The sequence below is a fragment of the Canis lupus genome, chromosome 23, assembly GCF_011100685.1.
Source record: "Canis lupus familiaris isolate Mischka breed German Shepherd chromosome 23, alternate assembly UU_Cfam_GSD_1.0, whole genome shotgun sequence".
In the NCBI taxonomy this organism is placed as follows: Eukaryota; Metazoa; Chordata; class Mammalia; order Carnivora; family Canidae; genus Canis; species Canis lupus.
In genome coordinates this window covers 4,273,632-4,289,189 of record NC_049244.1, presented here as the reverse complement: position 1 = coordinate 4,289,189, position 15,558 = coordinate 4,273,632, and the positions used below count along the sequence as shown (strand labels likewise).

The following is a 15,558-nucleotide window of genomic DNA, read 5'->3' as shown; positions in this document are numbered from 1 at the left end:
AGAACTCCCACAAAAAAATCTTTCTGAGGCTGCAGTTTTAAATGGCAGTGCCAGTCCGCATACCAAGTGGACAAGCTGCCTGATAGAATCTCCAGCTCCATCCAGCCTCCAAGGTGTCTCCTGTTGGAGGTAGCCCAACAGCCTACCAAGTGCCTAGTAAGGCAGTCCAGCTAGGGGTAATACACACATTTGTGTAGGTCAGGGCTTGGATGAGCGGCTGTCAGAAAACACCAGCAGCAGCCCCAACCCGCCTGTCCTGTTCCACTAGGCCTCTTCCCAGACTCTGGCCACAGGGTGCTTGCCTGTCTCCTGCATGTGCTCTAAGCACCCCATCTGCTTTTTGGGTGCAGCCAGACCCTGGGAGCCTGAGCAGCTCCCTGGGTCCCAAACCACCTGCTGGGGCTCTGGGCAGCAGATGAGGAAACCCATCTTTCTGAGGTGGCAGCTTGGAACCGCCCCCACTCAGTCGCTGTCTGCACTGACCCGATGGGGTCCCAGGCCCCCTGGTGACCACCGTTTCCAGGTGTTCCCCGTTGGAGGAGCCCCAGCTGCCTGAGACACCCCCACTGCGCAAGGCGGTCCCTGCTCCTCCAGCTTCACCTTCCGAAGGAATAGGTATGTGAGTTTGTGTAGGTGAGGCCTTGGAAGGGGGTGGATGCTTGTACTGCCAAGTACAAGCACCCCCCCCTTTTTTAATTTACTTAATTTTAGCAAGACAGTATGTGCAAGACAAGCAAAAGGAGAGAGAGAATGTCAAGGAGACTCCCCACGGAGCATGACCTGAACTGGACTTGAGTCAGATGCTTAACCACTGAACCACCCGGGTGCCCCTCCAACAGTCTGCTCAAGGATGGTCCTTCCTGACCCCTTGCTGTCAAGCATTTGTGGTTTCCCTTTGAGAGGACAGTCCAGACAAGTGGGCTCAGCCCCACCTCTGTTAGGGAGTCCCATCTTGCCAAGGTAGTCCAGACTCCTCCTGCTTTATTTGTGGAAGGAATCTACATGTGTATTTGTATTGCTTAGGGGCTTGGAAGGAGATAAGTGTTTTGTCTGTTCAACAGCCTGCTCTTGTGACCTGGTCTCTTTAGACACTTGTTCTGTCGGGTCACTGGTAACCCTCATTGACTTGGCTGGCACACGCACAATATGTACCCTATCAGCTCATTTGAGGTAACCTGGTCCCTCAAGGTTGATGGTACTAGGTGCCTTTCAGGCTTTTGGAGCTCAAGATGTATATTGTAACACCCTGAATAGCCCTTCTAGGAGGCTGTTCCTTGTGAAGTATATCCCCCCCCCCCGCCCCAAGAAGAAGGGCAGATGAGCCAGGGACCCATCTGGCAGCTAGTCCACCTGGGGACTGTAGGTCCCCAGTTTTAAATCTACTGCCTAATAAGGAACCTTGTGGGGGGAGGGTCCCTCTGCTCAACGCTGTGCAGGTGTTTAAGGACCAAACGATCTCTTTAGGCCTGTGGGGTCTTGGCTATCCATCCTACAGTATCAAAATTCATAGTGCTCATTCAGGAGCATTGCAAGTCAGAGTAGCCGGGGACCTGCAATTGGGCAAAAGTCCAGATAGGCTGATCAAAGGATGAACTGTTGGGGTACAAGGCATCTGCTTATTTCCAAGGTCTAATATACACCAATGTACATACTTATTCCATCTTATGATAAAGCTGGAGAGTCTGGATTGTCTTGCCAAGGCGGGTTCTGACTGGCTGCAGAGATAGTCTGCCACGAGAAGCACCTGGGAGCCTTGATCACTGGAGAGCATGGGACTTCATCAGGCAGCCAGTCCAAATGGGCACTGTCACCAATTGAAGAATGTTGCCTTAGAAGGATTTTTGTGGAATGGGCTTTCTTTGCTCTGGAGGTGATTCTCAACTGACACCAGGCAGTCTGGAGGTCCCGGTGCCCTTACCAGACTGATGGGCTACATACTGTGCCTGTTCAAGCTGCACAGGTTAGGGTGGCCAAGGTCCTAGAATAGGACCATGTATCTTTTTTTTTTTTTTTTTTAATTTTTTTATTTTATTTTATTTTTTTATTTATGATAGTCAGAGAGAGAGAGAGGCAGAGACATAGGCAGAGGGAGAAGCAGGCTCCATGCACCAGGAGCCCGACATGGGATTCGATCCTGGGTCTCCAGGATCGCGCCCTGGGCCAAAGGCAGGCGCTAAACCACTGCGCCACCCAGGGATCCCAGGACCATGTATCTTGAGGCCGTTTTGTGCAGGGGGGCTGTTGGGAGTACCTGATATCTATCTAATTCCAAGTCTTAATCTACACACATGTGTATATCCCCCACTGCTGGGCAAGGGGGATGCTCAAGTACCCTCTAGTAACAGATATCTGGGAGCCTTGATGGTTGAGAAAGCTTGGGAATGCCTCAGGCAGCCAGTCTAAATGGGAACAAACTATTATCACTTAAACCTGATACCTCAGAAAGATTTTTCTGGGCATGGGCACCCTCTTCTCCAGAGGCTACGTGGGTTTTAAGGACTGGTCTGAGCCCCACAGACCTGAAGGGCCCTGAGAGCACAAGGCTGGTAGACAGAGTGCAGATGGTCTCTGCATGGGGGGCAGGGAGGGCAAGCATCCGAAACAGGGCAGCTACAGGGAGAGGCCTGGTTGGGGAGTGAGCTATTGGGGGTACCCACATCTGCCTAATTCCAAGCCATAACCTACACAAGGCACATATTCCTTCTGAAGGAAAAGCTAGAGAAATCTCAAGTATATTGCCAGGGCTGGGAGGGGATGGGGCCTTGTACAGGATGGCCCCATCTGCCCTAGTTCCAAACCCTAACATATACACATGAGCATAGGCATCGGCTTTTCCTCCATTCCTGTTTTTACTCAAGTTGCCTAGGATCACATCCCCAAATAAACAACTTGCATATAAGTTTTAATGGTAAGGTCTGATTTCAGGGAGATCAGGCCATAAAATTTCTTTTTAAAACTTTTAAATTTAAATTCAAGTTAATTCATGTATAGTGTAGTATTAATTTCAGAGGTGGAGTTTAGTGATTCATCATTCATCAGTTGTATGTAACATCCAGTGCTCATTGTATCACGTGCCCTCCTTAATGTGTATCACGCAACTACCCCATCCTTAAAAATTCTTTTTTTTTTTCAGATTATAGAATCAGCTTTTCAAAGATACACAGTAAAGGAAAGGAATAAGATTTACTCCAGATTTGTGAAGATTCATGTAAGAATTCCTTCCTCCCATATGTACTCCTTCTCTCAAGGCCACCTGCCCCAAATTCCATTCCACCATCACTTCTTGCAATGTGGTCTTAGGTGAGACCACTCCAGTGCAGTAAGTCACAGCCACTTCTCTCTGCAAAAAGCCCAAAGTAGACGCAGATGGCATATTACTAATGTATGGCGGGGGCAAAGAGTTGCTACTATGGAAATCTTTTCACTCTGAATAATCTCAGATACAAACCTAGCCAATAAAATTTCTGTGGCTCAGTTGGTTAAGTATTGGCCTTCAGCTCAGGTCATGATCCTGGAGTCCCCAGATCCAGCCACAAGTTGGGCTCCCTGCTCAGTAAGGAGTCTGCTTTTCTTCTGCCCCTTCCTCTGCTCCTTCTTCTCTCTCTCAAATAGATTCTTAAAAAGGAAAAAGAAAAAAAGCTTGAAAAAAAATTTATGTTCAGAAAGCACCTTCAACCACAAGTTCTACTTAACTCAAAGCAGACACCTGGAGTATTTGATAAACGCATTTTTCTTTAGCACTTGGTCTCTTTTGTCCATATTCCTGGTTATAATTATAACATGGACTAAGTTAAGCAACTTGGGAAGCAATTTATCACTTTTACCATAGTATTCTACTAAAAATATATATATATGGTTTCTTGACCAAATAATTTGTGATCATTGGACTTTTTTTTTCTTAAGATTTTATTTATTTATCTGAGATACAGCAGAAGCAAGCATAAGCGGCAGGGAGGGGGCAGAGGGAGAGGGAGAAGCCGACTCTCCACTGAGCAGGGAGCCCAACTCAGGGCTCAATCCCAGCACCCTGGGATCATGACCTGAGCCAAAGGCAGAGGCTTAACAACTGAGCCACCAAGGCACCCCCACATTGGACTTTTGAGCAATTGTTGCTAACAGCTAGTGTTTTACAGAATAAATTCCTGACTCTCAAGCAAATATAAAATAGAGTATAGGTCAAAGATGTTACTTAACTCACTGACAAGTTAGAGAACTAAGATATTACAATGGTTCAAAGAATTATTCAAAGATCCACGTATATATAAGCAGTCAATAATGCTGAAATGTATTTACAAATTAGGGCAAAACTAGAAGAACTTGAGGAGATAGGGAATTTGATTGCATTTGCACATATAGAAATTTATCTGCATGTCTGTGGGCAAGAGCCATTTGCTTTGCTCTCTACAATTCATAGACTTACAAAAGTGCTCAAGGACAAGGATTACCCAGTGAGTTTGGTTAGATAGATCCACTTGTTTTTCCATTGCACACACTCAGTCATTAGTTGGCTCTGTTTCAGCATCTTTCACATCTCTCCCTACATTGTTTTATTTAATCCTCTCATTTCATAGATAAAGAAAAGGAGGCCTAAATGAAAATAGCAGCCATTGTCTTATATTTGTGACAAAGAAGGGCAATTCAAATTTGAAGTTCAGGCCACTTGCTTTTCCAGGACAGTGCTGGACCTGTACTTTTTTTTTTTTTTTTTTAAGATTTTCTTTATTTATTTGAGAGAGAGAGCAAGCATGAGCAGGGGGAGAAGCAGAGGGACAGGGAGAAGCAGAGTCCTTGCTGAGCAGGAAGCCTGACACAAGGCTCAATCCCAGGACCCCAAGATCATTACCTGAGCCTCATGACCTGAGCCAAAAGCAGATGCTTAACCAACTGGGCCACCCAAGTTCCCCTATTTGCCAAACTTTGAATAAAGTCAGAGCCTTATGTTGTTTCTGCACTGTGTGCACAAATTACTATCCACAGATAATCGTGAAGTTTGTGATCAGAAAACAAGAATTGGGGATCCCTGGGTGGCGCTGCGGTTTAGCGCCTGCCTTTGGCCCAGGGCTCGATCCAGGATACCCGGGATCGAATCCCACGTCGGGCTCCCGGTGCATGGAGCCTGCTTCTCCCTCTGCCTATGTCTCTGCCTCTGTCTCTCTCTCTCTCTCTCTCTCTCTCTCTCTCTCTCTCTCTCTCTCTGTGTGTGTGACTATCATAAATAAATAAAAATTAAGAAAAAACTTAAAAAAAAAAGAAAACAAGAATTGCTTTGAATTTCACAAACCAAAAATAGGTTAACCCTACATTGCTGGTTTCTCAGTTTCCGTTTTCTCTTGAAAGAGTTAAAGGAAAATACAAACCAGCAGGGGATTCCCACCTCGGTAAACAGGGCTGTGATCTTTCACTGAAACTAAACTGTCAAACTCTTTCTCCACTTTCCCTACTTTAAAATTCTCTGCATCTTCTAATACTTTGCCAGGGACAAAGTTCTTCACAGAGTGGCCACCATATAGTTCAAAAAGGGATCTTGATATAGACTATGGGCTGAAAATGCTTTGAATCAACAATGGTAGAGACATGAAATAAAGCAAAATGCCATCACAGGAAATCAGATAGTTAGTTTTGTCAGTTTGCAAGTACAATGGGATAAGATGGAAGGACAATTGGGTCAGATTTCCCAGCATCTGGTGGCACTAAGCAAGGTTCAGCTGCTTGAAGGGCTTATGACATATGACTACAATCATCCAAGGAAGTTAAAAAGTAACAAGGAACCAGAACAATCAAAGTTACCTACAAGAGAAGGTATCTTGATTTATTTCCTCTTGCCTTGCTTGCTATACTATTATATGGCATTGGCTTCCTTGTACTCGCGTAGAGAAAGGATTTGTGGTCCTATTGTTCTTCCTTCTGTATTACTGATAAGTGAAAGGGCAAAGGTGGAAAGTTATGCCCAGTTGGCAAGTTCTGACACTAAACCAGTTGAACTAAGGAGGAGACACATGAGATTGTCATGGACAGAGATATCTGGCAGTCCAGTTAGAAGTAAATAATAAGGAAAAAAAAGGAAGCAAGTCATAAGACTTATTTCTACAGAGAAGCAGTGACTAATCCATAGTAGACACTCAATTAATACAGAATGAACAGGGGAGGAGCAGAGTTAGAGACCACAGCCAATTTCACTATCTGGTTACTTGTTATAAGGTTCTTTAAATTCATATTGGGACTGGATCCACAATATTTAAACTTGACACTCCAGAGGGAGGTCAGACGAGACATTCTCAAAGAAAGCTGTTTTTTTTTTTTTTTTATTTTAAAGATTTTTATTTATTTATTCATGAGAAACAGAGAGAGCGCAGCAGAGACATAGGCAGGAGAAGGAGGCTCCATGCAGGGAGCTCGACCTGGGACTTGATTCTGATACTCCAGGATCATGCCCTGGGGCAAAGGCAGACTCTCAACCACTGAGCCACCCAGGCTTCCCAAAGAAAGCTGTTTTAAAATGCCTACCCTGGGCAGCCCGGGTGGCTCAGCAGTTAAGTGCCTGCCTTTGGCCCCAGGGTGTGATCCTGGTCCCAGGATCGAGTCCCACGTCGGCTCCCTGCATGGAGCCTTCTTCTCCTTCCGCCTGTGTCTCTGCCTCTCTCTGTCTTTCATGAATGAATAAATAAAATCTTAAAAAAAAAAAAAAAAAGAATGCCTATCCTCAATGTAGTATTGTAGTTTGGGATATGGTGCCACCTGTTGGTCAATGGTAAATTTGTTTTCAAGTTCAGGGTAGATAAGCAAAGTCAAAGGTCCAGACAGGTACTGTCCAATTTATCTGTTACTCAAGCCACATACGTGGCAAATACATAGAGAACTGAAGACCATGTGAGTGCTAGCAGGTGTTAGCAATTTCTGTAGAAATGGGCAAAGACCGTGGGAGGCATTTCTTGAGAATAGAGATGATGAGGGGCACCTAGGCGGCTCAGTGGTTGAGTGTCTGCCTTTGGCTCAAGGCGTGATCCCAGGGTCCTGGAATCGAGACTCCCATCAGGCTCCCTGCTCAGTGGAGAGTCTGTTTCTCTCTCTCCCTCTCCTTCTACCCCCCATCCTGCTCGTGCACTCACTCTCTCTCAAATAAACATTTTTAAAAAGTGATATATATATATATGTATATGTATGTATTTTAAAAAGTGATACATATATATATATATATATCAAGATGTTGATTGTAACACTGAAATGGTAAAAAAAATCGGAAGATACCTCAGTGATTATTGTGGAGTATTGGCTATGTAAATCAAGACACATCCAAACCATGGAATCCTAGGTAACCTTAAGGAAAAGTTAAAGAGAACAACAAAAGAACAAAAATGCATTAAAAAATGGTTTTCAAAATATTGGACATCAGGTAATAAAGGACAGTAATCCTTATGGGACTCTATAATATGGCTTGTATAGCCAGGAACAGTCTAACTCCTCCCTGCCTCATGGACCTCATCTTATGCTTTGTTCTCTCTGCTCGAGCCACACTGAGCATGTGTTCATCCCTCACACCAGGATCCCTCTCACAACAGGGCTTTTGCACGTGCTCTTCCCTTTATCTCTTTTTTTTTTTTTTAAGATTTATTTATTGGTTCATGAGAGGCACAGAGAGAGGCAGAGACACAGGCAGAGGGAGAAGAGGGCTCCATGCAGGGAGCCCGATGCAGGACTCGATCCCAAGACTCCTGAGATCACACCCTGAGCTGGAGGCAGACGCTCAACCACTGAGTCACCCAGGCATCCTTTCCCTTTACGTTTTTAACTACCACCCAGCTTTCAGATCTCAGCCTCCTCAGGCTCTCCCTGTTCTTCTGACTAGGAACCCCTAATCTTTAAGCTTTCCACTCCTACAAATATGTACTCTCAGAACAGCATTTTTCTCATCCTTCGACCTCTCATATTCATGTGTATAGACACGTACAACTGTTTTGATTAATGTCTTTAGCCTCATTGGTGTGTAAGTAGACAGGGCCTGTGTTCATTTTCATTCTCTATTGCATCAACACCTAGCACAAAACATTCCATAACTGTTTGTTAAATGTGTGTATCCGCGAATGCAATTCTTACTTGTGATTTTCAAAATGCTTACCACTAATATGATACAGATACTTCTCATTCAGTACTTGAGATAGCCATATATTACCAGCATAAGTGTACATGTCAACACCAACTATATATTAATCCTGACTGTATTATGATACCAAAGGTTTTGTTTTTTGTTTTTTTTTTTAAGTAATCTCTACACCCAAAGTGGGGCTTGAACTCACAACACCAAGATCAAGAGTTGCATGCTCTTCTGACTGAGCCAGCCAGGTGCCCCCACAATACTATAGGTTCTAACATAAATGTACTGCTTTCATTCTGACCTGGTACAGGATTTACATGGGACTGTAAATAATTAAATATAAATTTAAAATAACACAAAAATCAAATCAGATCTAGATCTATTTGCTTAGTTTGATTTAGACATTGAACAGTTAGGATTAATATCAGCTGCATATAATAGAAAATACAAATTAAAAATGAATAAGTCTTGGGGTTCCTGGCTGGCTGAGTCAGAAGAACACGTAACTCTGGATCTCAGTGTCGTGAGTTTGAGTCCCACACTTTATATACAAATTACTAAAAAAGATAAATAAACTTTAAAAAATGAATGTCTTACATATAATAAGGTTTCATCAACACATATATACATAGATACACAAATCCAGTTTGGTATGGAGACTCTAAAATATCATCAGGAACATAAGCTCTTTAAGCTTTCCACTTCTCCATTCCCAGAACTCTTGTCTTTATGGTCTAAGATGGCTGTTGGAGTTCTGGCCATCACATTTACATTCTAAGCAGCAGGATAGAATACTAGGTGAAAAGAGAGAGAGAAAAAAGATATGTATCAATCTTTTAAAGCAGTTTTCCCAAAGGTACCAAATGAATTTTAACTCCTTGCATCTCACTGGCAAGAATTTAACCATGTGGTTACACCTAGCTTCATGGGAGACTGGGAAAATGGAACCATATGATCCAGGTCATTATGTGACCAGCTAAAATCAGAGATTATATGACTTTGGAAGATGAAGACAAGTTGAAATAGGTGACTAATGGTGTCTATTTCAGACAGACTCACATATTACTATTTTTTTAATGGGAGGGAATGCGTAGAAATTTAAGAAATTGGTTATAAGGAGTGGTTGGAAAGGGGTAAAAAGAAGAGGAGAGGGATCCCCGGGTGGCGCAGCGGTTTGGCGCCTGCCTTTGGTCCAGGGCGCGGTCCTGGAGACCCGGGATCGAATCCCACGTTGGGCTCCCGGTGCATGGAGCCTGCTTCTCCCTCTGCCTGTGTCTCTGCCTCTCTCTCTCTCTCTGTGACTATCATAAATAAAAAAAAAAAAAAAAGAAGAGGAGAATAGGAAGGGAGTAATGCAGATGAGGACAGAGTTATACCTCTTTGGGAATACCTTTCTGTTATAGAGCCATAGTAATGTTTTACATGCCCTTCACATTCCCCCCCAAAATAAACAAGTAATTAAGACCTATCCAGATGTGTTGGGAATCCAAGATATAATACAAATAGTTAACACATGAACCTAGACTATAAATAAAAAACAGGGACGCCTGGGTGGCTCAGTGGTTGAGCATCTGCCTTTGGCTCAGGGCATGGTCCCAGATTTCTGGGATCGAGTCCCACACTGGGCTCCTGCATGGAATGCCTGCTGCTCCCTCTGCCTGTGTCTCTGCCTCTGTCTGTGTCTCTCATGAATAAATAAATAAAATCTTTAATAAATAAATAACAAAATTTCACTAAAGGTGAGGAAGAAAAGAACTACTCTAAGTAATCTTAGAAAACAGGATCTTAAAAAAAAAAAAAAAAAGAAAACAGGATCTTATCTGCATAATACAAGGTTAAAGACGGGGGCTCCTGGGTGACTCAGTCAGTTAAGCATTTACCTTCAGCCCAGGTCATGATCTCAGGGTCCTGGGATCGAGCCTCACATTGGGCTCCCTGCTCAGCAAGGAGTCTGCTTCTCCCTCTCCCGCTGCTCCTCCCCCAGCTCATGCTTTCTCTCTCTCTCTCTCTCTCTCTCTCTCTATTTCTCTCTCTCTCTCAAATAAATAAGTAAAATCTTTTTTTAAAAAATGAAAAAAATTAAAGATGAAAATAAATGCTATATAAACACTGTAATCTAAGATAGAAATGTATTTTTCAAAGGAGTATGGGTACCTTATGTATACTTTATGAATAAATAAGTAAGAATATTGTGTACAATGGAGAGGCTGGTTTCTCACCACTGGAAAAAAGTTACAAATAAGAAACCCCATAGTATTGGATTGGAATCAGAGATATTGCATAAAATCATGGTTATAGAATATGTATACAGATGGAGTTATATAGAAATACAGATGCAGGGACGCCTGGGTGGATCAGCAGTTGAGTGTCTGCCTTCCGCCCAGGGCATGATCCCGGACTCCTGGGATCGAGTCCCACATCGGGCTCTCTGCATGGAGCCTGCTTCTCCTTCTTCCTGTGTCTCTGCCTCTCTCTCTCTCTCTCTCTCTCTCTCTCTCTCTGTGTGTGTGTCTCTCATGAATAAATAAATAAAATCTTTAAAAAAATAAACACAGATGCATATGTGCGTGGATTAGTGGAGATACATGTATTTCCAGCATTTTCCACAGAAGGAGCCTAGAAGCAATGAGATCTCAGTAGTAGTGAGCACACTTAGCACCCAGATATTGGTTTCTCTATACCATTCTTCAGTAAAAGAACCAGAATGCCTTGGAGAGTGGTTGATTCAAGGGCTGTGGCAGGGAAAATATAAGATGAATACAGAATATTTTGTGGTGCCAGAAAGCAAGGAAATGCCAAAAAAAAAGGAAGAGGAACCAAACCTGAAGAAGTTCTGAATGGCCAGAGTTAGAACAATTTGAGTATTAAAATAAATGTATGGTGTTGGATTATAACCCATAGAATAAGATAAAAATGATAAACCTATACTGACATAAATAAATAAATGGGAAAGAATTCTTATAGAATTCCAACTAATACAAGTAGAAAGAAAGAGGGAAAGAGAAAAATCAATATTAGATAAGTACCACTGTGTTAATTCCTTGCAGACAATGTGGATACTAAAATCAGCAGGCAAAATTTGAGGAGAAACAGGATATTGGGCAGCCCCGGTGGCTGAGCAGTTCAGTGCTGCCTGCAGCCCAGGGTGTGATCCTGGAGACCCAGGATGGAGTCCCACATCAGGCTCCCTGCATGGAGCCTGCTTCTCCCTCTGCCTCTGTCTCTTCTTCTCTCTCCTCTCTGTATATTCTCATGAATAAATAAATAAAATCTTAAAAATAAAAAGAAACAGGATATTCAGATAATCTTAGATATTATCCAAGATATTTATGAACAAAAGGGAAACATAGTAACATTACAGTGGAGAAACTGTACAGGCTGTACCTTAGCCAAATCATCAAGGTTAACCTGTGACAATTTTTTTAAAAGATTTTATTTATTTGAGAAGGAGAGACAGAGAGTGAGCAAAAGCACAAGAGCAGGGAGAGGGAAAAACAGCTTCCCCCTGGAGCTGAAGGCAGATGCTTAACCCACTGAGCCATCCAGGTAACCCAAGGTGTAATAATATAACAATGTCATAAACTCGGTAATACGGTGCACTGAGAAAGACAAAAAATCATTTTCCCAAAATGTATTGCCTCATTCCAATCATGAGAAAACATCAAACAAGCCCAAATTGATGGATATCTTACAAAATTCCTGACCAATACTCTTTAAAATGTCAAGGTCGTGGAAGATAAGGAAAGACTACAAAATTGTCAGATTAGAAGACACTAAAGAGAAATAACAGCTCAAAGCTCTGTAAAATCCCAAGACAGGAAAAGGACATCAGTGAAACACTGCTGACATTCTAATAAGTTCAGTATGTTAGATAATAGTAGGTTAATTTCTTGGTTTTAATCGCTGTACTTTGGTCATGTAAGATGCTAGAATTAGGTGAAGCAAAGTGCAAATATGTGGGAAATTTTCTGAAATACTTTTGCAACTTTTCTATAATTCTAAAACTGACTAAAAGTAAAGTCTTTTTTTAAAAAAAGGTATGGTGGGATGCCTGGGTGGCTCAGCGTTTGAGCGTCTCCCTTTGGCTCAGGGAGTGATCCTGGGGTCTGGGATAAAGTCCTGCATCGGGCTCCTTGCAGGGAGCCTGCTTCTCCCTCTGCCTATGTCTCTGCCTCTCTCTGTGTGTCTCTCATTAATAAAATAAAATAAAATAAAATAAAATAAAATAAAATAAAATAAAATAAAATAAAATAAAATAAATAAATAAAAAATTTAAAAAGGTATTCTTGTGGAGTACCTGGCTGACTCAGTCCATAGAGCATGCCACTCGATTTTGAGGATATGAGCTCAAGCCCCATGTTGGACCTAGATCTTCCTATAAAATACAATAAATACAATAAATACAATACAATATGCAGTTCTGCAAATGTCAGATGTCATATAAAAAAGTTAAATATGTTTTGGTGTTAATACTTTATTATATCTAACAGCTGTTGTTACATATACTTCATACTGCTTTAAAGAGAAGGGGTTTAAAATTGTTGCCTTGATGAAGGATAGTTGGAAGAAAGGCGGGCAGAGACAAGGTGCTGCACCCTAGGAGGAAACCTTTAAAAGTATTTTTACACCACCCTGGAAGGAGCTCCTTTCCCACGTGATAAGACTTGATTGGATGACAAGTGCATGAGGGTTAATCAAATTAAAATAGCCACCAACAAGCCCATAAAAACCCCTAGATTTAAATGTCAAATTAGCAACCCTCTCGGGTCCCTTCCCTCTTCTGGAGCTTTGTATTATCACTTTCCTATTGCTCAAAAGTAAAGTGAGCTTTACTGCCCACTTTGCTTTGCTGCCCACCACTCTATCTGGTCTACCTCTTCATTCTTCCAAAGCGGTGTGACCAAAAACCGAGGGCAATTAAGTGAAGTCCTGTAACAACCTTGTTTTAGTAAGAAATATGCCACGAGCGGGCAGCCCCGGTGGTGCAGCGGTTTAGCGCCGCCTGCAGCCCAGGGCGTGATCCTGGATCCCTGGATCGAGTCCCATGTCAGGCTCTCTGCATAGTGCCTGCTTCTCTCTGCCTGTGTCTCTATGAATAAATAAAGTCTTCAAATATGTGTGTGTGTATATATATATACCATTAAAGGAAATATGTCAGGAGTTTAGCTAAACTAGCTAGCCTATTGCTGCCTTGGCTTTTATTTTGTTTAGCCAAGCAGCCACCAGGGGGCTTAACTCACGTTAGCGCCCCCCCCCACCCCACCCCAACAAGCAACCGTTGTCCTAGGCAACGGCCTGCAGAGTCACAAGCAAATGTAAATTTCTGACAGGACTTCCTCAACAGCCCTTGTGACCAACTGTCTGTCCTCTCCCAGAACCTTCCTCTTGTACGCCTAGAGATAAGAATCCTCGTGGAGTTTCCCCAGACCACACTGTTTTGGGTCTGAATTGACCAATTTGGCCTTCACTCAGGAACCCCAAAGCCCACCCCACCCAAGGAGAGTGATACAGTCATGTGTCCCAGGTCCTGTCACTCTCTGCCTGCACTTGCCTTGACCTTCCCAAGTGGCACCTTGACACATACTGTGTACTTCCTCCAGGTCTTGTGAGTAAAAATCCTTGTCTATTTTTATTTCTCTCATAATCTTTAGTTGAACCACAGCAACATCCACATCTTGCATTTCTTCAACAAATGTTAATTTAACAAAGTTCTAACAAAATATATCTTGGACTTCTAGATTAGGAAAAGAAACTAAGAAAGCAAAGGTGTGATGCAAGAAATCAGGGTGGAGGGGAAGACTCCCACGAGTACCATAAAGACATTGTGGGGCAGCTCCTGTGGCTCCGCGGTTTAGCGCCACCTTCGGCCCAGGCCGTGATCCCGGAGACCCGGGTGGAGTCCCATGTCGGGTCCCTGCGTGGAGCCTGCTTCTCCCTCTGCCTCTGTCTCTGCCTCTCTCTGTCTCTCTAGGTCTCTCATGAATAAATAAATAAAATCTTAAAAAAAAAAAAATACTGTGGACCTCTTCAGTGAAACTGTTGAACGTTTTTCTTTAAAACAAACTAACAGGGATCCCTGGGTGGTGCAGCGGTTTGGCGCCTGCCTTTGGCCCAGGGCACGATCCTGGAGACCCGGGATCAAATCCCATATCAGGCTCCCGGTGCATGGAGCCTGCTTCTCCCTCTGCCTCTGTCTCTGCCTCTCTCTGTCTCTCTAGGTCTCTCATGAATAAATAAATAAAATCTTAAAAAAAAAAAAAAATACTGTGGACCTCTTCAGTGAAACTGTTGAACGTTTTTCTTTAAAACAAACTAACAGGGATCCCTGGGTGGTGCAGCGGTTTGGCGCCTGCCTTTGGCCCAGGGCACGATCCTGGAGACCCGGGATCGAATCCCACGTCGGGCTCCCGGTGCATGGAGCCTGCTTCTCCCTCTGCCTGTGTCTCTGCCTCTCTCTCTCTCTCTCTGTGACTATCATAAGTAAATATAAAAAAATAAATAAAACAAACTAACAAAATCAGTCTTTGTTTTTCCCTGACACTGACACTGAGTCTCATTGAGGCAGAGGCTCAGGTGCGCTCAAGATTCAGCTCCCCCAGGAACCCACTGCCATGGCTGAGGAAGGCATGGCTGCTGGAGCTGTAATGGGTGTTCACACTGCTTTGCAAGACATGCTGAATACCTCCCTCATCCACAGCAGCCTAGCTCATGGAATTTGCTAAGTGGCCAGAGTCTTAGACAAGCTCCAAGCCCATCTCTGTGTACTTGCATCCAACAGTGATGAGCCTATGTATGTCAGGTGGATGGATGCCCTCTGTGCTGAACACCAAATTAAAGCTGATGACAACAAGAAACTAGGAGGATGGGTAGGCTTCTGTAAAGTCAACAGAGAGAAAACTCCATAAAGTGGTTGGTTGCAGTTGCATGGTATTTAAGGCAAAGCAGGCCAAGGATGTCATCGAGGGATACTTCACATGCAAGAAATAAACAAATAAAAAAGCTGATTCTTGTTGAAAAAGAAAAAAAAACAACAAAATCATTTAAAATCTCTAGAAATGGGGACACCTGGGTGGCTCAGCGGTTGAGCATCTGCCTTTGGCTCCCAGAGTCCCAGGATCGAGTCCTACATCAGGATCCCTTCACAGAGCCTGCTTCTCCCTCTTGCCTCTGTCTCTGCCTCTTTGTGTGTCTCTCATGAATAAATAAATAAAATGTTTAAAATAAAATCTCTAGAAATGGTCCTGAGGACATATAGCCTACCAAGAAACATTTAGTTAAACAAACAAACAAAAAAACGAACAAAAATTCGGTGCAAACACTAAGTGTCTATGGTATTTAAGCTGAGACCCATTCCCTCCCTCCCCCAGTCACACTCAGCAAGATGAACACTCAAAACCAGTACAGCCAAGAAAGAACAGATGGCTCCCTCTCCTCCCCCAGCTATTTCCTACATGGGGTATTTCCTATGA

The 15,558-nt window shown here is 43.1% G+C and overlaps 1 pseudogene; it reads left to right on the top strand.

Moving 5' to 3' along the window:
* Positions 1-14,700: 14,700 nt before the first annotated feature.
* On the top strand, positions 14,701-15,076 carry LOC100686293 (annotated as a pseudogene).
* The last annotated feature ends 482 nt before the right edge of the window (positions 15,077-15,558 follow it).